Below are 26,388 nucleotides of genomic sequence, written 5' to 3'. Positions count from 1 at the left end.
AAATCCATGTCAAACGCTGTTGAGTAGTCTATGAAGCACAGCCATAAGTCTTTCTGTACCTCTATAGATTTTTCTATGAGGACTTTCAAGATAAAGGTTGCATTTCATGTACCCTTATTATTAGCCCTGAAACCAAATTGTGCTTCAGATACTTCTGGCAGAATCTTGTTCTTCGTTCTGTTCATGAGTACAAACATAAAAACCTTAGTGAGGTGACTCATCAGGTTGATTGGACGATGTAAACCGGACTTCATGTCGTCTGGAATAGTTGCTGTATCATAGATACTGTTAAGTAGATTTTTTAATTGTTTCGACCCCAATTCATCAAGAGCAGCAATCAGTTCGAGTCGGATGTCATTAGACCCTGGTGTCTTTCTACTTTTCATTTTTCTGAAAGCATTTCCAACTTTTTTTTGGCTAAAACCAACTTTATTTTGTTATACGAGTCTGAATACCCCATACATCAATTTTCAAGTCTGTAGACCAAAAAATGACAGTAGTTTGATAGACCGATCCCCAGAGAGACAGTATCATTTTTATAATATACTAGACTACCCATGACCTGTTGAGCCAATATGTTATGGCTAGTTATGGAATAGTGAGTATATTAATTATGACAAAAATATACACACTTACGCATACAACGGTGGTCACCACTTAACATAAAGAATTACATTGCTTTATATTCGGAAAACTACCTATTTGCAGAAAATTTAAATGTGATATTCGTTTTCAGCATACCCAAAAACTTAGTCATTTTAAAAGGAAAATGTTAAGGTGGAAACCAAATAAAAATTTACCAAAAATTCTACTTTTATATTTAAAAAAAAAAAAAAGTTAAATTATTAGTGTTAGTCATCCAAACTTTAAAATTTATCTGACGTCACTTCCGCCAAATGGCTTTATAAACAAAGACGTTCAACTCTTAATGAAAGCACTTATCACAAGTCAATGGCTATAACTTTTGCCGGCACTATTGGATATATCGTCACTGATCTGTGGGATATAACTCTATTTTACTAACACATTAGCGTACAGTGAGCATTCACTTTTTGGGCACTTTAGCTATTTCGTATTAGTTCCTGTGAAAAAAAAACTTTAATTTTTTATTTAAAAGAAACAAAAAAAAAAAAAGCTGATATTTGGCCTTCACAATGAATTCTCTGGAAAAGACACAAATTGCAGAGTGAAATTTAATATTTATTAAACAACTTCAACGAAAGTTTTTAGTACGATTCTTTAATTAAAGAAAAAAAAAACTTTATTTTCATTTAATTTAGTTTTTTTAGGACAGTTTAAAAAAATTTTTCCTTTAGAATCATTTTTATTTAAAAAAAACGAAAAATGCTGACATTTTAGTTTTTTCATGCAAACACTTTAATTTATCTGTTTTTTATTATTTTATTTTAAAACTGTTTTAATTCATTTTTTCATACGAGAATTTGGGATGCTAAAACCAACACAAAACATTTAACATTAGAAAAACATTTCTTAAACAAGTTCGACTTTTTAATGAAACAAAGTTTATAACATTAAGTAAAAGTGGAATACCTCTAAAAATCAACATTTAAAAGGCAAATCTTTAGTAAGTCTTCTGAAGCATTTTTACCTCGTTATAAATTTTGTTTCATTAAAAAGTCGAACATGTTAAATGAATATTACATTTCACTCTTCAATTAGCGTCGCATACTTTTCCAGAGAATTCATTGTCAAGCCCAAATATCAACTTTCTTGTTATTGATGATTTTGTAATGTTAACTGTTTCGCGTTGTTCTTAGCGTCTCAAATTGTAGTTTGGACAAATGGATTAAAGAAGTTTTAAACTGTTGAAAAAAATGAAACTTATTTTTAATTAAAAAATCCTACTAAACTTTTGTGGCATTTCCTGAAAAATCTCGGATTGGATTCGAATTGTTTCTTTTAAATAAAAATTGTTTGAAAACCATTCCAACTTGCAATGAAAAATACAAATAAAATTCGTAAAATGCTGATGAAAAAAAAGCAGAAGGGATTTAGTTTTGTTTATACTTGCATATTTTTAACATAAAAAAATTGTCAGCTAAATGAAAAAGCTTTCATGGCTTTGTTTTTATTTAATTATGCATGTGCAGAATTTTTCAAACTGGAAGCTGTAGACCAGATACATGGTTTCAACGCTCAAGCAAGACGATTTCAGTTTTATAATAGACTATAAAATTCAATAACAAACTAAAACAAAATTTAAAAAATCCTACTTTGAACTTCATATTCACTTTATTCATATTCATCAATTTTGCTTACACACGACTGACATTACACAGCCAGTTTCCCCCCTCTCTGCATTTGTCACATAATGAACACTTTCTTTATCTCTCTATCAACCTGCTTGCTCCTTATTTATAACTTAAAGCAAAAGTATTTATGCATTCAAAAAATAAAACGTGAAACAAAAATGGTAAAAAAAAAACCCAAGTGATGCCGACCACATAGTGCAACTAGTATAAAATATTAGATATTTTAAGAGAATTCAATTCCATTCGAAGAATCAACAAAAACTATATTGGTGAAATTCTGTTTTTAATAAGCAAGATGCACAGAATGTCTTTCTACATTTCCTTTGTGATAAAAAAAATCAAATCCAATACATAAATATAAATATATGTTCATAAGTACTTTAAGTAGCCACTTGATAAAATTAACTCTCTTAAGTGTTTGTATGAATAGTTTATGGAGATTAATAAATTTTGTAAAGAATGTTTTTAGACATTAAAAACATTTTTTTTTCTTTATTCCTCCATGGACATTGCTGTAAAACAATGGCTGTTGAGTCTGTGACCCAAACCCTCCACTATCATTCCTAAAATTTTAAACAGTAAATGTACAGGGTGTTCAAGATTTAGTAATTGTTTTTCTATTTTTTTATGATTTTAGAATCCTCTAAAGTATTTACTAACAGTAAAATTCAACGGATAGCGTTTTCTTTTAATTATTTGAGTCAATTTGAGTATTGGAAAGCATTTGAATATTAGAAGTGGCCTACATCATCATTTGCACTGTGTTTCAAAATATAGAAATTTTAGCAGCAGTCCAGTGCTCCTGAAAGTCATGAGATGTGAGCTACAGAATTGCAATGGAGATTTGGAACCAGTGGCTAGCAAGAAGGACCAAAGCCAGCATTTTGATTGTCCACATGACAAAATACATTAGATTTAACAAAAAAAAAAAAAAGGTTTCATATGTTCAGAATGAATAACGGAAATTTCCAAAATCCATGCTGTATTTTTTTTTTTTTTTTTTTTTTTAAATTTCGGAGTTGGGTAGATTACTGTCTGATTTTGTGAAACATTTATATCAATAAAATCTTTGCATATAAATATAGCATTACAAGTTGAGTTTTTTCTTTAGATAATTGTTATTTTATCAACTTGCATGAAAAGAGCTATGTAAAAGATGCTTAAAACCGTTTGAATTATGCAAATACCATCAGTAGTTCAAAAGTTATGAGAATTTTAACTGCTTTATGCTTTTCCGTGGACATTTTTCTTTAGAAAAAGTGAGCTAAATTACGGACCTCAACATTTGAAGAAATTCAGTAATTTCGCCATCATTTATTTATTTTTCAAGCTATTCTCATGAAACTTGGCACTCTTATGTAAAATTGTGTGCTCTTCCTGATTATGCAATCAAATCTGATGTATCTCTTTACCGTAAGTCATGAATTATAAATTCAAATGTACAAATTTCAATTTTTTTTTTAATCTGGAACATGGTATCATACAATGGGTGTCTATTCATGAACAAAACTATGTATTATAGTGGTATTTAAATATAGCTTTATTGAGAGCGGGCATTTTCCTGCCTCCTCACCAAAGGAGAGCTTAATCTTCAGTGTAGCCATTGAATGCCTAAAGAGCATTCATGGGCGGTATTTACTACTCCCCTCAAAGAAAAAAAAAAATTGAGTAGATATGAATTAATCTCAGTAATAAATAGAAGAAAATTTTTCATAAATTTTAGATTTCAGTAAAAGATGGAAATTCCTATAGTTGACCAGAACTTATGCATTTGGGGACCAGTCCAGTTTTCAAATTTGTAAATCCTCTCTATCTGGCCCAAAATATACCCCTATTTCCTGAGATGCAACCATAAATCGTACTCTACATAAAGTCTTCATGTAGCTTTGACAGTACCAGGATACCAGAAATCCTGATAAGCAACAACTATGGTAATTTTCGTCATTTCTATTCTGTTGTTTTACTGAAAATTTTCGTCATTTCTATTCTGTTGTTTTACTGAAAATTTTCGTCATTTCTATTCTGTTGTTTTACTGAAAATTCAACTAATGTAAACAAAGAAATAAAACTGTAATTTTTTACCTTGTTTCCACCATAACATTTAAAATGATTATTTTTATAGGTTTTATGGTATGCTGAAAACGAACATAGCATTTAAGCTTTCTGCAAATAAGTAGTTTTCCGTAGTAGCAATGTCATTTCTTTTGTTATGGCTGGTACACGTGAGCGCGCAAGCGTAACCCCAAGAAACTATGCGCATACACACGTACCAAGATGGCCACCAGCAATAACATAAGAAATGACTTGCTTAATATCCAGAAAGCTACTTATTTGCAGAAAATTTAAATGTGATATTCGTTTTCAGCATACTCGAAAATCTTAAGAGATAGTCATTTTAAAGAAAAATTTATGGTGGAGACAAGGTAAAAATTTACAAAATACATCACAATGAAATTCTTTATCGAACCGCCTAATTAGTATTTAGATATACTCAGTTAAAAAAAAAAAAAAGGTTTGTTTTACAGATTTAAAAAAATGGTTTTGACAATGAGTTAAAAAAATAAATTCAAGTTTCATGATATATTTTATTTAATTGTTAGGTGAAAGTAGAGAATAGTTAACAAAACACCCTTGCCAATGTTAAGAATGGGTTTTTAAATAATGTTATTATTTCAGCATGGTAGCATAAGTGCACAAGTATCCTTTATATTTGCTTTTGTTTTTTATGTTTTTTTTTTTTTACCACTAAAAAACACAATTCTATATTCTAAGTACAAGAAGTTATAAATACAATGATAACAGAAATGCATGTACTTAGTACATTTTGTTGTTTTAACGCTTTTAGTACATGTGTACTAAAAGCGTTAAAAACAGCAAAATAGTATTGTTTGGAAATCAAATTTGAAAAACTTGAAAAAAATGTTTAAATTGGCAAACTCAGACAAACTAAACTCGTTAATATGCTGACTGTAGGCAGCTCAGCACTGGTCAGCACATATGGAGCTATTTTCCCTTCAAGCGGATTTGAATTTCTATAAAAGATAACATTTTAAAGAAATTTCCGCACAATTAATAATCAAATATTTCCATATTATACATGAAAATAATTCTGAAACTATTATCTATATGAAAATGGATGATATATGCTGATTTATTTTATCAATTTTGAAATATTCTTTGTCAACTTTGCTCAGTTGTAACTTTGCTCAGTTGTAACTTTGCTCAGTTGTAACTTTGCTTCCTGTGGTCGTAAAAATTACAGTCCAGTAGAGATGGACTTCTATACTTATATAGCATGTAAAATTTCAGCCATATCCAATCAAATTTAACCTTGTGCATGTGTATCCAAACGTAATGTACGAAATGTAAACCTTGAAAAAAGTTTCCCTTTTTGCTGTCGTAATTATTTACCGTTTTTTCATTTTTAACTTGGAGCATAAAAATATTGGACGCAAAAAAGAAAAATAAATTAACATCATTGGAATTCTCTTTCCAGCAATGTAATTCTGTTAAAAATTGACCAACAAATAAAAAAGATATAACTTGTTGAAGACATTAGGTATGTAATATTACCGATGTCCACGAAAATACAGCATATGCTTGTAATGCTAATAGATATTCATAAAAAATAAAAATTTCCAACAAATTTTGTGTTTTATAACTTTAGACCAAGCATGACCACCAACATCTATTTTCCCTATACTTTTGATGGCCTTGTGTCTAATTTGTTTTAAATGTAATTTAAAAAATATTTTTTGCATAATTAAAGACATTCGAAATTTAATAACTTGTTATAAGTGTCCAATGACATATGACATTTTACTTAATATTACTAGCAAAAAACTATTGCGTGTACATAAAGAAATTTGCCAATGCTAATTAGAAATGTATGTTACAGAATATTAATTTATTAAAAATTGTTTTAAAATTATGCAAATTAAGTATTTTTGTTTGTGAGTATTTATAGATTTATATATTTATACAGTATTTTGAAATATGTCTTAAGATAGAATAAAACATAAGCGGTTTAGATGTTAATATAGTTGGGATAACTAAAAAGAATTTTGCATTTATTGATTCTGTCATCATTGGTCAGTGTTTGGTTTGAGCAAATGACAAGGAGAAAACAAGGGCGATCCGTTATGTTCGTTGCATTAGCAGATTTGTACCAGTCTTGACTTGCAAGGCCACTTAGACTAAATGTTACATTTAAAAGCAGTCCAGGGCTTGTTGAAAAATACATCTGACAACATACTTTCACCAGTCAACTACAGATCTAGTCTAATTGAGGCAATTAATCAGATTTGGGAATTGCATATTGGTATTTTTTAGGTATTGGAAAAATTCTTTTTTGTGTGATTTTGATTTTGTTTAAAACTTTCAGTTGTCTGTACCAATGATAAACTAATAAATATTTATTGATTTTTAAACTCTAAGTAAAAGTAAACAATATATTCCATCATAAATGTATTACCCCCCCCCCCAAAAAAAAACATAATTAAAAAAAAAAATAACTCTATAGCTAAATGTTGAATTGGAATCGGTAATTGTATTGAAATCAAGAAAAATATTGGAATCGTCCCATTACTAATATTTTACTAGTATGTAAATCTCAAAACGTTTATTATTGCTTTTGACTTCAATGTTAAAATAGTATATAAATAGTATGTTAACAGAAGTATGTCCTGTGAACATACTATTTATATACTATTTTAAAATTGTTTCCAAAACGATTCTTTACGCTGATTGATATTCATATAAAAAAAAACTATGGTAATAAAATCAACAGAGTCTCTTATTTGCAGAAAATAAATCTTTTGGGGAGCTTTGTTTAAATTGTTTTAATAAACAACAATTCTATTTTCTAAAGGATTCATCAACATTAGATTGCAAACAACACAACTTGTTTGGATAATTCGTCAGTGAATATTAGTACTAAAGATCCACAGCTTAGCCATAATTGGGAAATGCAAATATTTTAGCAATGAATGCCAGATGCTTATTTCCTGCTCTTTTGAATTTAACAAAACATTTTTCGATCCAATTAAAGCATTTTCAAACTTAGAATCATTAATAACTAATTGAAGCAGAAATAATGACCAACGCATGTAATTTGACAGATGGTCAAACAATGGTTAGAATTTATCAAGTGTTGTATTTCTGCTGTGTTTAATAGAATGGCAATGCCAACCTATAAAAATATAAATTATCCTTATTGTCCGTGCCAGTAAACAAATGGGGATGAGTGAGGAAGTTAAGAAATTGACAATTTTCTCGGACATGATAGCTTGTTCTATATCAGTTTAGTTCATATAATAATTATGATATGTATGCATCCATGTCTCATTCCTGCTCAGTGATAGAAGTATCCATGGAGATTGAAAGGAAAGTAAGATATCAGTTCGAATTGATGTTATTTCATTTTATATAATATGATTAACTCAATGATGTCCTCGGCACCACAAATATATCATTTCTTAGGGAGAGTGAACATCATTGAATGAGAATGCTTCGTGGGATCAGTTTTTGTTTCAAGCTTATAAAAAATCGGTTAAGAGTCACCTTAAAGATTCAGATTTCTTCAGTGCAGTTACACAGTGAATGCAAACAAGTTTGTCTTTAATTTCTGGTATTCCTAAAATGAAAATTTTTGGGGAAAAGTTGAAATGATTGTAGTAAAGTTAGAAATCGAATCCTTCTGTGTCTATCATTACCAAAAAACATTCTTTTATAATTGGTTTAAAGTGTTTTTAAATGTGGTTGAGTGAGCAAAGAACATGGAACATCTGCTACAATCTTGCTAAGTGTTTGGTTAAAACTATCTGATTTATTATGAAATATCTTTTAATGCATCAATAAATCGTTCAGCTTGTCCACTAGATCTTGATGATAGGAGAGAGGGTTGTAATATGTTCTGTTTATAATCATTTACAGAAACCCTAAAATTTACTAGTCACAAATTTTATGCCATTATTGGAAATTTTAGTGTCAGTTTTACAAAAATCTTTAGTTATTGCAGAAGCTTATTTTTTACACTAATATTTATGACCACTAATACAAATTGGTACTGATTTATTGACAAATACATTTGAGTTTGGGTAGATAGATTTTTATTTTTTTAAATTTTTTATATGAAATTAATTTCAACAAGGAAAGTTTTTCCTTGGTATAATAGCATTACGAGTTGTTTTTTTTTTCTTTTAAGATAATTGTTATTTTATCAACTTGCATGAAAAGAGCTATGTAAAAGATGCTTCGTTTGAATTATGCAAATACCATCAGTAGTTCAAAAGTTATGAGAATTTTAAGTGCCAAAATTTAGGCTTTTCTGTGGAGATTTTCTTTAGAAAAAGTGAGCTAAATTACGGACCTCAAGAAATTTGGTAATTTCGCCACCATTTATTTATTTTTCAAGCTATTCTCATGAAACTTGGCACTCTTATGTAAAATTGTGTGCTCTTTCTGATTATGCAGTCAAATCTGATGTATCTCTTTACCATAAGTCATGAATTATAAATTCAGATGTACAAATTTCAATTTTTTTTAAACTGGTGCATGGTATCATACAGTGGGTGTCTATTTATGAACAAAACTAAGTATTATAGTGGTATTTAAATATGGCTTTATTGAGAGTAGGCATTTTCCTGTCTCCTCACCAAAGGAGAGTTTAATCTGGGTGTAGCCATTGAATGCCTAAATAGCATTTATGGCCAGTATACTACTCCACTCAAAGAAAAGAAAAAATGGAGTAGATATGAATTAATCTCAGAAATAAATAGAAGAAAATTTTTCATACAGATTTGGGATTTCTAGAAAAGATGGAAATTCCCATAGTTGACCAGAACTTAGGCATTTTGGGACCAGTCCAATTTCCAATTTTGTAAATCCTCTCAATCTGGCCCAAAATATACCCCTATTTTCTGAGATACAACCATAAATCGTACTCTATATGAATCCTTGATGTAGCTTTCACAGTACCAGGATACCAGAAATCCTGATAAAAAACAACTATATATTCACCAGTTGATGGTAATTTTTGTCATTTCTATTCTGTTGTTTTACTGAAAATTCAACTAATGTAAACAAAGAAATAAAACGGCAATTTTTTACCTTGTTTCCACTTTAACATTTAAAATGATTATTTTTTTAGGTTTAAGGGTATGCTGAAAACAAATATTGCATTTAAATTTCTGCAAATAAGTAGTTTTCCGTATATTAAGCAATGTCATTTCTCATGTTATTGCTGGTGGCCATCATGGTACGTACGAGCGTGCAAACGTAACCCTAAGAGACTATGCGCAAACACACGTACCAAGATGGCTACCAGCAATAACATAGGAAATGACTTTGCTTAATATCCAGGAAGCTACTTATTTGCAGAAAACTTAAATGCGATATTCATTTTCAGCATACCCGAAAACCTTAAAAGGGAGTCATTTTAAAGAAAAATGTTATGGTGGAGACAAGGTAAAAATTTACAAAATGCATCACAAAATGCATGAAATTCTTTATCGAACCGCCTAATTATTTTTTTAGATATATTCAGTTAAAAAAAAAGACTGGTTTGTTTTACAGATTCGAAAAAATGGTCTTGACAATGAGTTGAGAATAAATTCAAGTTTCACAATATATTTTATTTAATTGTTAGGTGAAAGTACAGAATAGTTAACAAAACACCCTTCCTTCCCCATGTTAAAATTGGGTTTTTAAATAATATTATTTCAGCATGGTAGCATAAGTGCACAAGTACCTTTTATTTGTTATATATTTGTTTCTTTTTGTTTATTTTATTTTTTTACCACTAAAAAACAAACTCATGTACTAAGTACATTTTGTTTTTTTTTTTAATGCTGTTAGTATACTACAAGCATTAGAAAACAACAAAATAGTATTGTTTGGAAATCAAATTTGAAAAGGTTTATAATAATTTTTTTAAATTGATAAACCCAGAATAAAAACTGAAGCTTTTTTTCTGCTTCCGTTTTGAAAGCAGAAAAATCAGTTTTCTATATTTAATAAATACAAGCTCGTTTAAAATCTGATGATGGTTGGCGCATAGCTAACCATCATTGTCATTTAGCGATTTGAATTTCTATAAAAGATAACATTTTAAAGAAATTTCTGCACAATTAATAATTATCAAATATTTCCATATTATACATGAAAATAATTCTGAAACTATTATCTATATGAAAATGGATGATATATACCGATTTATCTTGTCAATTTTGAAATATTCTTCGTCAACTTTGCTCGGTCGTAACTTTGATTTTTATTTTTATGACCACAGGAAACAAACAACAGATGGACTTTTTTGTTTATATAGCCTGTAAAATTTCAGCCATATCCAATCAAATTTAACACCGCGCATATGTATCCAAATGTAACATATGAAATGTAAACATTGAAAAAAGTGTTTCCTTTTTTGCTGTCGTAATTTTTTTTACCGTTTTTTCATTTTTAATTTGGAGCATAAAAATATTGAACGCATAAAAGAAAAATAAATAAACAACATTGGAATGCTTATTCTATTCTTTTTCCATCAATGTAATTCTTTAAAGAATTGACCAACAAATAAAAAAGATATGACTTGTTGAAGAACAATATGTAATATGGCCGATGTCCACGAAAATACAGCATACATTTGTAATGCTAGGTATAATAAATACTAATAGCAAAAAAATTAGATCCATAACTTTCATAATTATTTAAGGAAGTTAACAAAAGATTCATTAAAAATCACTGTTTTGTAGAATTTAAAACATTTTAGCCATTTTAATATTTAAAACCAGAATTGAAAATGTGAGGCGACATTTTTGAAAATGCTTTAAAACTGAATACTGAATTATGCTAATATGCATTATGTTTATTACATTTAAGATATTGAAAAGCAGCTGACTTTTAGTTTTTGCTATGAATAAGACAAATGAAAAATAAACGCAGATGTTGTGGAGCTTTACATTAGAGGATCATTTAATTTGTAAGCCACAATTTTAATTTTAATTTTTATATTAAAAAGCAAAACTATTGAGATATGAAAACTAAACTAAAAACGCTCTAATATCATTTAAAAAAAAAAATGTTAAATTGCTCCAAGTGAAATCGTTTAGAAACATTACAACATTTTTCTAATTATATACACAGGCGGCAAAAAGAAGTCCGCACTTGTAATTTTTTCAAAAACTGCAAATTTAAGCTAAATTTAATGTAACTGTTTAAACAAACTATACCTCATTTGATTGGCCTTTTATTCTTCTATAATTGTACCTGTTCATATTTGACTTTTAATTGAAATATTCTAGTGTTCACGTCGATTTAAAAAAAATAACTTCAAATTGAGGAGGCAAAAAGAAAGTCCGCACAATGGAAAACTGTTATTTAAATGTAAGTTTAGGACATTAATGCAACACAAATACAACAGGAACACAATGAACTAGTTAATATTTAGTAGCATAGCCCTTCTACAATTTGACAGTCTGCAATCTTTTGGGAATTCCTTGAATTAGACTGCAGCAATATTCTGGAGAAAGGGCATCCCACTTTTCTTTAATTTTTGTCCAAAGTTCTTCCAAATTTGACATTTTATCATTGCATAGCTGTTACTTGATGTAATGCCATACGTTTTCGATAGGATTGAGGCCTGGAGATTGTGCGGCCAATCCAAACACGGAATATCATGTTCTTCCAGGAACCTCTTGACATTGCCAGCTGTGTGAATGGGAGCATTATCCTGCATGAAGATGGGATTATCATCGAAATTCCGACCAAAGTAGGGTAGAAAATGCCCAGTCAACATATTAATGTTCTTGGTCGAATTAATTTGACCTTGCAAGCGAACTATAGGCTCTGGGCCATTGGTACTAATAATGCCTCACACCAAAACTGAACCTCCACTACCTTGCAGCGTTGAAACTGAGCATCTAGGATAAAATTCTTCACTTTCCTTCGACGGATGTACTGCCTACGATCACTACCTAGCTTATTGAACTTGCTTTCATTGCTAAAAAGCACTTTTGACCAATATGAAGAGTCGTGATCTTCATTGCATCTGACGAAGACCAGACAGTGCTTTCTGTTCTTTACAGAAATCATTAGCTTGTCTTGCAACATATCCTCGCAAATTAAATTCCTTTAATCTGTTCTTGACAGTAGAAAGCGAGCACTTTTTAACAAGATTGCACTGTTGTTAGATTTGGGGAGCTGTTCCAAAGCTCTTTCTTAGGCTGCGGATCTTGATAGCATTGTCTTCCCTGTTAGAAGTAACTCTAGTACAACCAGATTTAGGGGCATCAAAAACACTGCCGGTGTTTTGGTGCTTTTGTATGGTCTTTTGTACCGTTTTCTCATCACAACTGCGGTCGATTTCTCGATTGGATAAACCAGAAAGGTGGAGATTAATGAGCTCCTGACGATCACTAAGAGAAAGTCGTGGTATATGGACTAAATTTTATGTTGTATAACCTGGAATAACAACAACTATGATTAGAGATGCTTTGTTGCCTGTTAGAGGATATTTAAAACTGATTCGGGGGCAATAATTTAAGCTGGTTTTAAGCGAATTTGTTGCTGCGGACTTTCTTTTTGTCTCCTCAATTTGAAGTTATTTTTTAAAATTGACGTGAATACTAGAATATTTCAATTAAAAGTCAAATATGAACAGGTAAAATTATAGAGGAATAAAAGGCGAATCAAATGAGGTATAGATTGTTTAAACAGTTACATTAAATTTAGCTTAAAGTGGCAGTTTTTGAAAAAATTACAAGTGCGGACTTTCTTTTTGCCGGCACTGTACTTGTCTTGTTTCAACCCCATACACTGATTCAGAAGCTTTTGTGGTTTTTATTGTTCTTTCAACACTTTATATATGTGAGGGGAAATCTGGCGACTCCATCTTTGTAAATTTGTTTTTGAAAATTCTTCCATTAATCCAATTTTGTAAATTCCATTTTGCAAAAGGATTATCAAATCAGACGAATATTGAGTTTTTCATCTTTTCCTGTCTCACTATCCCTGAAAAAATGAGTTATTTATTGAGTCAACTTGAAAATTGTAATCTTACTGAGTTTAATTTTTGTAAGGAAACTAGCAGGACCTGTGTCCAGACATTGCTAAGAAATTTGAGGAAATTAAAAAATAAAAAATCTGTTTCCGCCCTGAAACCCATATTTGTCTGTATAACCAAATTGTTTACTTTTTATAAATATTACAGTTCAATTAATGAATAAAAGTGAATTTTTTTTGCTGTTTTTAGATGTCAGATGCAAATGTTGACTCCACAATATAACTTTAAACCCCAATGAAAAAATTAGACGTAATTTTTCAATTAAATTGATATTTATTTTATAATATTGATAGAATATGAAAAGGTAATTTGAGATGCTGGAAACGTATGAAAAATTAATTTCTTAGTCATGTAAAAAAACATTGCTTAATACAAGTTCAGTAGTCAAAAATAATAATTGTGATACAACACATGTTAAAATTGTAATCTGTAATATTTGTTTTCGTCGTATCATCATTTAACGTTGCATGCTGGCATGTGTTAGACAGCTTTTAGAAATTGTAACTACTAGATCATGTTTTTGGTGTGACCAATTCTACATACATCTCCCTATACTGCCCAGATTTAAGCCTTTATTAAGATTCTCATTCGAATCCTGATAGATTTTAGTCTTTCCATGTTTCTTTAGTTTTGTGAATATTTCCAAATATTTCATAATGCCACACGTTTTCACTTTTGTTAAGTGCTATATTTTTCTTTTCTCTGCATTAATTCTTGCAAATCATTGTTGCAACTTTTATGTAGAACAAGTGATCTCCTGCTTACCGATTTATCAATCTTCGAAACTTTGACGTTACATTAAATACTTGATCGTGTGTTTTTCTTAATCTTATGATTTTCGATTAAACCCACTAAAATATTTTATGTAAAAGTACTCGTCTTGCTTTGTAAATCATGGTTGTTAGAAGCAAGATTTCACTATATGATGCACTCAATTAGCTTTTGATGAGTGATGCCAAGGGTGAGAAGTTTTCATCATATTTTGAAAACCAACTCTGTAGCTGTACGTTTTTTGCCAATCTCCCACCTCTGAGATTGGGACTCTGAAATTTTTTTGAAGGAATCAGTCAGTTTTATGCTAACTTTCCTCTTCTCAACTAGGAAGTTGAAGCAAGCAATGTTTACAATGTTTTTTTGTTTTTTTTTCGTTTGTAAATCAATTCAGTTGCAATGAATTCCTCGCCCACACAAACCTTTTTGATCTAACTCAAAGACAATTGTCATATGTAGCAAAAATTTGCTAACGCATCTAATAATATATGTAAAGGCAAAACAAAACCACATGTAAATTTGTAATTTTAAGTAGGTAATATAAAGAAAAAATGATTGTTTTAGAGGATAGCAATAAATATATATGATAATTTATTATATATAACGTTAAAACAATTTTAGACATTATGGAAATATTTGACTGTATATTTTAAACTTTTGTGAAAATTTATTTATATAAGCAGGGAGACTCAATTGAATGATGATCAACAGTGACTTAGTCTACAATACATTGCGGTCTACCTTGCACTGTAGAGAACCTACAATCGTATAAAATTATTTTTTATGTAATGGCTTGAATTAAAGTTTGAAATGCAAACGTCAAGCATCATGTTTCAATTGTACTATAAACAGAGACATTCATTTCAAAAGTATTCCTGTCATATCAAAGGACCTACTGTTGATTTTATGTGTCGGGTCTTTCTCCTTGTTTGGTGATGTTAGGCTGTATAAGATGTTAACTTGGGTCAACATCACTTGTTCTTTCTTTCATTGGAGTTTTTTGATTATCAATACTTATTGAAAATATTCTGATGCAAAACCTATCTAAGAACACTGTCAGATACATAAAGTACATTTGTGTAAAATTTCATAAAAATCGGCCTAATTATTTCAAAGTCTATAGGGAACTCTCTCTCTCACACTCACACACACACATACACACACTATTCCTTTTATATAATAGTATAGAAGTGATTTTGCTTGTTCCATTCTTAGTCTATACGTTACATTTTAAAAAGGGTCAAATATAATTTTTGAAAGCAAAACTACTTCAAAAAAGCCAAATTTGCAAAATTTGGCTTTAGAAAGGCCAATCTGGCAACCCTGGACAAGAATGAGAGTGGCCTCCCTTTAATCTAGCCTCGTTTTTAATATCATAATATATGATCATTGTTGTAATGGTGTGAGAAAGGAACTCGTAATTTTGATGTGCAACAGTTCTTCACCTTTGCTCAGTTTGTGGAAAAGAGTTGATTGCAACTTATTTTTATGTATTTTTTAAATTTTGTTTTATTATTTTTGTAGCATTTGCAAGTATTAGTTACACAATACAAGAAGTGCAGTCGAATTACTGGTAGGTTGAGATACTCAGCTTGTTTGTAAGAAATAAAAGACAATAGAGACTGTGGAGAAAGTATATTTGGATGGCAAGTTAAGTTATTCAAAAGGTTTGTTATTAGTGATTGGAGCACAGAGGTGTTGGTGCTTGTATAATTACAAGAATTAGGAGTGGATAGAGAAAGTTTAGGAAACTGCCATTACTAACCAGCAGAGCATTACTGCCGATGACCAAGAGAAGCATCAAGCATGTTCACTGTAATGGAAGTGAAATTTAGCCAATTAGGATTGAAGACTTGATGCATAGAGAAATATGAAAATGATACAGTGCATGTGTAGTATGAGTTTTAAAGATAGGCTTAGTTCTGATGACATCAGAGGAAAATTAAATCTGGGTATGTGTGCAGAACAAGAGACTTTGGCATTATCATGTTGAAAGAATGCATGAACATTCTTGGATTATATATGTAGAACAGTTGAGGTAATGGAGTCAGTTTACTGGGGAAGAGTAATGGAAACAAGGATAAACTTGAGAAAATAAGGATAATTAAAAACTTGGTCAGAGATAGATTAGTTTTGAAGTTTATTTCTACAAAATGTCCAACACATGCCGGCATATAAAATGGACGTTAAACCAAATATTATATCATTTCCATTATATTTTGAAGTTTCAATTTTTAATGTTTTTTTTGTTTTTACAATTTTCATGCAATCATTTTCCATTCATGTCTTTTATTTTGCAGGTAAAAACAACAAACAAGTCCCACTGCTTATGTAAGTAACAATTCATATTATTTTATTACAATGGCAGATTTTACATTCAATTTTTTAAAATCAAACTTTTAATACAATTGTGGATGATCCAAATAATCTATAGATTTTTCCATCTCTTCTGAATACTATCTCACTATAATATTACAAAACAAACAGTTATAATGGGTGTATTAGCATCTTCTATTATATAAAACAAAAACTGTGTTAGTTTGTATGTGTGTGTATGTGTTTGCTTGTATGTCCAGCAAAAGCTTTTGATTGATGTATCAGGCCATGACAAAATTGGTATCGTTAGATCAATCACTCGGATGAAAAATATGTAAAAATTGGCCAAAAAGATTGTGCTGGTCAACTGGGCTGTATTTTTGCAAGGGGAGATCACTTTTTTGTGTCAAGATTTTTGCAAGTCATACGCTTAGCAATCTCTATGTACATTTTAAAAACATTTTGATCTGTCATGACGTCATAAGTCATCGTGGCCATGACAGCTAGCATGTTAGCTTTTTTTTTTTTTTACCTCCTTTTCCTTATTCGCGTTACAGGTTCAAGCCTCCTTACGTGGCTATTTATTTTTTTTTTTAGTTGCATGGGCACTCACTGCTATTTTGATTGATTATTTGGGGGGGGGGTGCTCAATATCCTTAGTATATCAACTCTCTCCATCTGGGCAACGCTCGGTACCCCTACTAGTATAATATATAGCTTGAAACAAGTGCTACTAAGATGTCTGACCTGAATGCATAAGATAGAAAAATGTGAAAAAATTGGCACATATCAAAGACAGCAGCAGCAGCAGCAGCAGAAGGAACAAAGATAAAAACCATATGAAAAAGAATATGGCATTGCTATGAATTTATTCAATTGTTGCTGTTGGTTTAATATTACTGAGCTAGTGTTTAGATTTAGTGTTATGGTTACTAGCTGAAATACTCTTCTATGCTGGGTTTCTCAAATTTTCCTTTAAAGTCAGTTTATGAAAGTTCTTCATTCACAACTAGTTTGGAAGTTAAATAACTTTATTGGCATCAGAGCATGCAGGTGTGTTGAGTTTATTTTTTTACTTTTTAAAACTTTTTTTACTTGAAACATAAACTTATTTTTTTATGTGAGAAACAAGTACTAAATTAAAAAAAAATGGTTTCAGTTTGAAGAATAATGTCTCTTATATTGGTTGGTGTTTAGATTGAAAACTGATTAATTCCACAATGTCTTTTTTTTTCCAAACCTAACCCAGTCCCAAAAAACTGAGGAATATGTAAACATATATTTTGTGATTAAAATATATTAGAAAAATTCTTTGGCAAAACAAATCTCAAATAATTCAGATTTAGAATTATATTTATATACTTTGCAGGTTTAAATAAAAATTATTAAGCCTTTCTTGGTATACATGTCATCACAATCGAAATGCATCTTATACATTCATCAAAGACAGTTATCAATCATATTGGTGCTTCTTCACAGGTTCCAAACATACTACTCCTTCCAACAATACTAAAAAAGGGATAAATATCTGCAAGATTGTGACATGCTATGCAAAATGAATATTACGATACATAGTGTCACAATCAAGAAAAAAGAAACTGATATTTTTTTTACTTTTACAAAAATTTGACAGTCTATATTAAAAAATGATTATTCGACATCATCCAAGGAAAACATTCTATTCTTCCATTTAATGTATTATCTAGATTATACCTGGTTTGGTTAGAGTTATCTGTTCTTGGATCCACTTGATGTTGTATTACATAGAAAAATAGGCAATTCTTTTCAATAAAAGAAAGTGTATGTATAGATCATAGATTCTCATTTTCAAAAAATAAAGATGGATATATTTATAAGAAAGCATGGAAATTAAATAAAAATTTAAAATTTCTATAAACGCTTACAACCTTGTTGAACACTTTCTAAATGGCTCTCAAACATGCAAGGTTCTGTGGCCCACAAATTATCTTGCCGTGGCTCACTAGAAACCATTTTTGTGACAAATATTTTCCTAGATTTGAATAAGTTTCCCTCGTCTCCTTTCATACTCTTCTGTATTAGTGATATTGAAATTGACCTTGATTCACCAATGTGTTAGGTAAGTAGAGTTACTCTTAAGAGAAGGGAACAAAGCTCCATCTTCGTACAATCACATATTCTTCATCAGTTATGAGGTGCCTTAAATAAGTTTCCAGACATTTTTGTACAGTCATTTAAAATTGTCATGGACTCTTGAAAATTCAGTATGTTATTGCTATACATCTTATGAGATGACTGACCAATTTTTATGAATTCAGGTTCAAATGAACAGCTACAACAGGAATTGGAATACACCCTATTAAAGTCTCATTGTCACAGCTGGTGAATATCAAAAATACAATGTGGATGTGAAGACACTTTAGAAGAATGATATGTAATAAAATTCTGTTTTAAGCTTGGAAAAAATGCCATAGAAACGTATAGAATGTTTCAGATTGCTTTTGGACCATCTTGCATGAATCAAGCATCAGTTTTTAAATGGCATAAGAGATTCAAGAAAAGTAGGGAGTCTGTAAGGGATGATGAGAGGTGTGGGAGGAGTAAGGAAGAACACCAGAGTTGATCAGCCAAATAAAGAATTTCATGCGTAAGGACTGTTCTGAGACAATAAGTGCACAGTTTGATGTCAGTGTTGGAACTGTACACACAATTATTTGCAAAGAATTGAAGATGCAGAAGATTTGTATGCAGTGTGCCCCAAGGGTGCTCAGAAGATAAGATGTTGTCATGACAGCAGGGAGATGGTTGAGCTGATCATTTCGTATCCTGCAGTTCTTGATGCTCTGGTGACCTGCAGTGAAAGTTTGATCCACTGCTATGACCCAGAGCCAAATAGACAGAGTTCCCAGTGGAAGGAAGCATGCTGCCTCTTCTAGACCCTTGAAGGCCAAACAGAGCAAATTAACCCAGAAACTTATGATCTCTTTTTCACAGCACGGGCATGATGTACATGCACTGGTTTCTCAGTGGACAGACAGTTAACAAGGAATACTATGTTGAGGTTTTAAGGTAGTTCAGGAAGAGATTCCATCAGATAGGCCAGCACTCTTCAAATCAAGTCAGCGGCATTTCCACCAGGACACTGCACTAATCCACAACTCCATTTTTATCTCAGATTATTTGACCAAAATGGGCATCAAAACAGTTCCTCACAAACAGTTGCATTCAACAAAGATGTGTTTTTCACCAACACTTTTCAATATTGTCATTGACTGATTCACTTCAAATGCCTTAAAAGTTTTCCCTAGTGTGACTGTAAGATGTAACTTTGGTATTAAGGACTTAGATTACACAGATGATTTCGCACAACTTAATAAAACATTTGTTTATGTACGGTTTGCTATTAAGGAGCTTCAGCATATTGCATTGCAGATCAGAATGAAAATGCATCAAAGACAAAAAATGATCACTGCTAGCTTTGTCCCAACAAAATACCCATCATCCTCAATGATGTTCTTGAAGAGGTTGAGTTTCAAATATCTTGGCTTCCTGAGATGAAATGCACCTAACATTAATGCTTTTTGTTTTTCTACTTCCTTTTGCAAAACTTAATTATGTTCTGCAAAACCAAAAACAACTCCCCTCCTTTCCTTCTTCCCATTTCCCCTTTCTCTTTCTATCTCCCCCACTTCCTGACTGGTTTCCTAACTTAAAATATGCCAAACGTTAATACTGTAACCCTTTTCCCTCATTACAAAAGTCGTTCATGTTCTGCAGGGCAGAGAACAAAAACGATAAAATCCACCATAAAACAACGAAACATTACAAACGATCGAAAATACAAAATGTTGAATAAAAAGCCTTCTACAAAATAACTGGATGCAACGTAGATACTAGTTCTAAAATAACTAGATTTGGCATTAAATAATGTGAAAAGGGTTGATATGCGGTAAAACAAAAACAAACCAAATATCTTGGTGCCATCAACACAGCTACGGGTCAAGGTGGAGCTGATATCAAAGTGTGAATTGACCTTGCACTTTATATCTTCTACAGGTTCAATTCCTGGATCTAAGGCACAGTGCAAAAGTAAGGATCTATGAAGGATTGATGTGGACGATCATCCTGTATAACAATGAGTCCTGATCAATGATATGAAGGATTCTAAAACACCATACATGCATATGCAGGATTGTGTTGAGCATGGTTAATCCTTATCTTGCTTGCTATATTCATAGCATTTAAGCTATTGTATTTTTCAACCTCCTTCAGATGCCATTTGTTGTAGTCTGCAACTATTATTTAATCCACTGGGGTATTATACTCTCATTTCACATTCCATAAATTTTACTTAATTTTGTCTTAACTTACTTTGCCAGAAGTTGAATTCTCAACTTCTTGCATATCTTTTGATGAATTCCTTTATATTGACTGGCTATCCTTGAACCACAGTCTAGTCTTCTGGGGCATGTACATAATGTAAGTTACCCCCGCCGCCAACCAATATTGAAGATTTGATTGTTTGATCATCTAACCAATGAAATCATTCTCTCTGGCGATCTATTGTGTTTGTTGATTGATCTTAGAGATCAATCTATTGTAATCTATGAGCCATTTGTATAGCCCAGCTGTTGATTATCGACTAATCAAGATTGACCAAATGCAAACTTTTCTTGGACATTTTGTTGTTTATCTACAATATGCCAACTACATCTTTCAATTCGACCACGTCTACCATGAAGAGACAGCATTAATCTTTCTGATAAAGTTGAACACACCACATTTTTAAACAGAAGAAAAGATTATTGGATTTCATGTGCATGTTAATTTTGGTAAATGTAAAAAAGAGAAGATATTCTCAACAGGATTTTGATCTTTTATGAAAGACTAGCCTAGGTGCCCGGCGTTGTTCAGGTGTTTGGAGTTGTGTGTTAATAAAAAAAAAAATAAATGGTAGGAGGCAGGCAGGCCACGAAGGAGGAAAAGAATGTGAAAAAAAAAAAAAAAAGTGACGTCTTTGCTGTTGCGCCCATCGCTAAACCGGAAGTGGTAAAGTACTTTTTGACGGACCGTCTTTTTAAAAATCTACCAAAAATGAGGTAATTATCCGATCAATATGAAATTTTCAGCGATTATTAAGAGAAGAATGAACTTTATAACAGTGTACTTATTTTTCATAAGCGATATTTATATATTTTTTTTTGCTTACAACACCCCCCCTTGTTTTGAGGGGGTACAAATATGCTTAAAATAGTTATCTGAAACTGAACACAACGTATTGTGTTGTTGTAAGGGACAGAATTATAGATTAAAAAAAAGAAAAAAAAAAGTTGTTTGCATACCTTATTTTGACGTCTGAATATCAGAACTTCGATTGTGTTTAATTATCCCGCTTTTGAGTTTTGAAGTGTGAAATTCGGTGAATATGTTAAGTAAAATAATTTAAGTTAAGCAAAATAAAAAAAATAAGAATTTTAATATTTATACGAAAAAAGCCATTTTAAAATCTTTGATAAATAAATTAACAATTTTTTTTTTTTTTTTTTTTTTTTAGCGAGCCGAATAATGCATGACCATTATTAAACAGGGCATGCTTTGAAGAATCGATACAAAAAAAAATTCAATAAATATTGTGCTCTTTGTGTTAAAAATAGCATCATTTTTTCGATCCCATTTGAAAACGTTTGCCGCCTTTCGACTATGGTGGACCAAACACGCTGAAATAATTTTTTTTTATTCTGCTTTAAATTTCTCCCCCCCCCCATTTTTGGGAGCCTGGCCCCCACACACATACATATTAAAAACCAAACTCATACAAATGGTCACCCATCTGGTACTGGCCAGCCTCAGCGTTAATAATACATTGAAATTTTCGTCACTGAAAAATAAGTTTTTTTTGGCTTGTTTGGTCTTCCATAGTTTGCTTTTTATCAAATACAAACGTAAACATTGTCGATCTAGACTCTAGATCGACACGAAGTAACTGGTTGCCTGTATGAATAAGTGGAATTATTTTAAATCCAGGTACTTATATTATAATATTTTTGCATATTCTCATAGAAAATCATCCTAAATCTTAGTTAGACAACAAATAAATAAATTAATTATTTCAAAAACCTTTTTTTTTTTTTTAAATATTTATGCACGTTTTTTGTGCAAGACAAAAAATGTCAATTGTTAACTTTTTGGGAAAATTTAACATTTAAAATTTAATTAAAAATTGTAGAAAAAGTTTTACATTATTCTGTTTTCTATATGATAAAATTCAGGGTTTTATCTTTCTGGAAAAAAAAAAGTTACTCAGAAATAATGGATTTTAATAAATGTAATTTCGTTTTAAAAAACAACAACTTGATTTTTCGGCCATTTTTGGCGGTGCCTAATATACATACATACATTTAAAAACAGACAAGTGAAATTTATATTATAGACTAGCAGGGGTGATCAGCGTTGCCCGTGTGGTAAAAAAAAAAAAAAAGTTTTAAGTAGGTAGGCTTAAACCCTCGCCTTGAGGCGAAGGTGGAAAAGAAAGTGTGAAGAAAACTTGACATCTTACCGCTCGGCCAGGATGGAGAGTAAGTGAAAAGCGTTTTAATTTAACGATTAAAAACTTACGTGACAGGTGCGTGAATTTAATGAGGTCAAACATCATGCCACAGGAAATGAAACACGCGCAGCGAATTTAATATTTCCGCACTTAATAAACTGCGGGATAATTCTTTTGGGTTTTTGTTTTTTATCCAATTTTGTCTGGTTTTGTTTCCCCCCCAACGTGTAGGGAAAAATCAGTTCACCCTTTATTAAGGGAGTATGTCCAAATGAAAGCAATTGTCTGATATGACAGTGAAAAACGACATTGACCACCTGCTTTCTAGACGAGAACCATGCCTCAGTTTCACTTTTATATGAAAAGGCTGAATCAACACAAGACAGACCGGAATAGCAAGAATCGTGTAAAAGTCAGTGTAAATAAATCTAGCCGCGACGTGCGTTCACAATTCATACATATTATGATCTACAGGGTATATAAGAAGTTCTAAGCGATGGTAGACCCCCCCCTCCCCGAAAAAAGCCTTTCTTGGACATACAAAAACTATCGCGCACATTTTGATTTTTATATATATATACATATATATATATATACTAGCAGGGGTATATGGTGTGTTGGCCAGGTGTTTGAAGGCGTAAAAAAAAAAAATGGGTTAGTAGTCAGGCAGGCTCAAACCAGTGACATGAAGGCGGAAAAGAAAGTGAATGAAAACGGGACATTTTACCGCTACGCCATGATGCCATAGGAAGTGAAAAGCGTTCAAATTTAGCGATGCCAATCAAAAAGTTGACTTGCTAAGTGAATGAGTTCATGCAGGTGCAGAAATGAAGGTTGGCTAAAGGCCAGTTCAGCTTTCTACCGTTTCATTTATTTGTTTCCTCGCGATGTTGGGGAAAACCAGCTCCCCACTAAAAGGGAGTGTCCAAACGAATAGCAATTGCCTGATATGAGGGATTTACCCAACATTGATCAAAGCTAATTGCTTTCTAGACGTCCCTGGCAGAAAAGCCAGGTAGCTGCCTTCGCTTTCGATTCAGTTTCGCTTTTATACGAAAAACACGAACAAACACTTGAGAGGATGGAATAGCGTGAATTTTATAAAAGTCTATCAAAATAAATCTGATGATCGTAGATATTATAATCTAGGGAGTATATAAAAAGTTCTAAAAAATAGTACCCTCCCCCCGAGAACCTTCACGAAAAAAGCCTTTCACGGACATACAGAAACATGCACGCCTCTTTTGCCTTTTATATATTACTAGCGGGGTACCCAGCGGTGCCCGGGTGTTTGTAGGTGTGTGTTTGTAGAGGGTGGGGTAAAGAATAACCTGAATAATAACCCTGTTTAAACTTTTTTAAAAAATCTGAAAAAAAAAACAAAACAAAAAAAACAGCGAACAGACGTAAAACTTTAAAAAAAATCGGATAAACAAAAGCCAAAAAAAAAGAGGGAAAAAAAATGAACGTGTTCGTAAAAACAAAAAAAAAAAACATGACGAAAAGCAAAACAAATAGTATAAATAGCCTTGTTTCAATATTAAAAGTTAAAAAAAAAAAAAAAAATATCTGATAACTGGAATTGAACCTGCAATCTTAAGATAACGACACTGTCCGGAAAAAAACAAAACAAAAAAAACAGCCAATGGACGTAAAACTTTTAAAAAATCGGATAAACAAAAACCAAAAAAAAGGAAACAAAAAAAAGCACAGCGAAAAGCGTGGGGGGAAAAAAATGGTATAGATAACCTTGTTTCAATATTAAGTTTCAAAATCAAAACAAAAAATATATCCGATAACTCGGATTGAACCTGCAATCGATGCAGTCACTTAATCCATCGTGCTATGGATGCATGGGCGAATGTAGGTCGGTTTTTATAATATTTAAACGAATTCAAGGTACATCTTTTGCGCGTGTTGATGCATGCGTAGAAGCTATCTTATCATGAAGATACGATTCTTTTTCCACCCCTCCCTGTAAAAAAGCGAGCCGTTGAGGATGAAGGTACCGATCTGGCAGAAATCCGTGGCCTCTGTCGAAAGGTTTTGCAAGACACACACATACGCACACACATTTTGGCTTTTATATATCTAGATAGATATAGATTAGAGATTAAATGAATGATGAAATGTAAATGTTTAGCTTAAAACATCATTTCTCATTGGATCTTGACCAAATTATTGCTTGTTCAAATATGTCTCAGAATAACAAAAAAAAAATCTGTTTGCATCCTCATTCTAGTGTCTAGTTAAATAAATTTTTTGTTTGCAAACAAGTTAAATAAATTTTCTATGCTCTATAAGTAAAAGATAATCATGTCATAGACTCACCATTAAAAGATAATCATGTCATAGACTCACCATTAAAAGATAATCATGTCATAGACTCACCATTAAAAGATAATCATGTCATAGACTCACCATTAAAAGATAATCATGTCATAGACTCACCATTAAAAGATAATCATGTCATAGACTCACCATTAAAAGATAATCATGTCATAGACTCACCATTAAATCTGATGAAAAAATTCCATGTTGTTGTCTTTTTCTCTTTTTATTTACTAAAGAAAAAACAATTTTTTTCCCCTTTTTTAACATTAACGATTCAAGCTTTGCCAGTTTGATTCTACAATTTTGCTTGCCTGTGACACTGGAACTCTAACATCTGGGTTAAATACTTGTAGCTGAAAGAAAGGACGGAGGGGGACATAAAAATCGAGGCTACTCTGTCAGACATATTTCTCCATTTGATATGATGCCATTTTGTAACCTGCCAATTCGGAATTAAAGCACAAAGTAGTGATATTTGATAGTTATTGTTGTGGACGTCCTAACTGTAATTTCATATCTGTTGCAAGTGAGGCTGACTTTATGGCTTCTTTGTTTGCCTTTCTTTTTTATTTTTACAAGCTTTAAATATTTTAATGGGTGCTAGATGGGCACCCCTAAGGTTACAATGTCAAATTTGTGAAACGTTGGGGTTGAAATAAATATATGGTGTATTTTATAATTATTTAAAATAAAAATATTTGTTAAGTTAAATATTAAATTAATTTTATAACCCATTTTGTTTTTGTAATTTTTATGTTGGATCTATGCAAATTGTTTGTCCAAAACAAATTTCTTAAGTTAAAATTGAAGAGATACATTAAATTAAGATTTTTCTTTTTTGTAATTTTTGTTGATTTTCTGTAATTGTCATATTCACTTGTTTTTAAGACAACTTGTAAGCCCTGTATTACTCTGGGAATCCAATCTAAACATCACAAGATATAGATAATTGTATTTGTTTTGTACAGGGTGGAATGATAAAATTGTCACCCCAGAAAAAACGGCAGGATTCCATTTCCATTTAATGAAAACCAGCTTTCTTTTCTTTTTTTTTCTTTTCTTTTTTTCTTTTCTTTTTTTCTTTTCTTTTTTTTCTTTTCTTTTTT

The 26,388-nt window shown here is 31.3% G+C and overlaps 1 protein-coding gene across 2 annotated transcripts in view; it reads left to right on the top strand.

The window, feature by feature from the left end:
* LOC145293165 (solute carrier family 45 member 3-like) overlaps positions 1–26,388 on the top strand; it is a 202,860-nt gene that overhangs the window by 61,881 nt on the left and 114,591 nt on the right. For both annotated transcript variants that reach the window (XM_080139620.1, XM_080139621.1), the window contains exon 2: positions 16,407–16,437. The gene's annotated coding sequence lies outside the window, so the exon portion shown is untranslated. The remainder of the gene's footprint in view (positions 1–16,406; positions 16,438–26,388) is intronic.

Source organism: Euprymna scolopes, chromosome 14 (genome assembly GCF_053919585.1).
Source record: "Euprymna scolopes isolate OS-2025 chromosome 14, ASM5391958v1, whole genome shotgun sequence".
Lineage (NCBI taxonomy): Eukaryota > Metazoa > Mollusca > Cephalopoda > Sepiida > Sepiolidae > Euprymna > Euprymna scolopes.
This window is presented reverse-complemented; position numbering and strand designations above follow the sequence as displayed.